Source organism: Nanorana parkeri, unplaced genomic scaffold, assembly GCF_000935625.1.
Source record: "Nanorana parkeri isolate BGI_ZX_2015 unplaced genomic scaffold, ASM93562v1 scaffold3801, whole genome shotgun sequence".
In the NCBI taxonomy this organism is placed as follows: Eukaryota; Metazoa; Chordata; class Amphibia; order Anura; family Dicroglossidae; genus Nanorana; species Nanorana parkeri.
This window is the reverse complement of record NW_017310069.1, coordinates 17619-18148: the sequence shown is the minus strand read 5'-3', so window position 1 is coordinate 18148 and position 530 is coordinate 17619.

Below are 530 nucleotides of genomic sequence, written 5' to 3'. Positions count from 1 at the left end.
CTCCCAGGACCTGGAAGAAGAGACAGGAGACACGGAGATGATAACCGGAGATTTAATCAGGTTTTTCTCATCAATACAGAAAACAAATTCACAACACAAGATCATTGCAGTAAAATTCCCTGCGGAGCACAAACAGAGTTCCAGCAGAGGTCAGACCGTTGTCCTGGCAGGGAGGCTGAAGCAACTGGAGCATTGCAGGTCAGAGGTAAGTCTGGTTGCCGTGGGTAACAGCCCACCGTCCATGCCAATAGGCAGAAGCCACAGCAACCAAATCAAAGTGTGTTTCTGTCTAGTGAAACCGTTGTCACCGGGGACAGGAAATGAGGGGAATCAGATGGCGGTACAATCCCTTCCCCACCCAAAAACAACTTTACATTTGGCTGTGGCCCCTTAGGCTGAGGTCACATGACCCGGCGTCCCTGATCTGCACCCAGGCAGGAGGTACGGTGGTATATAGAAGCCACTTAAAATGAAAACCGGCCGAAAGAGGAAGAAGATTCTGTCAGTGATGGTGGCCGACCACCGCGCCC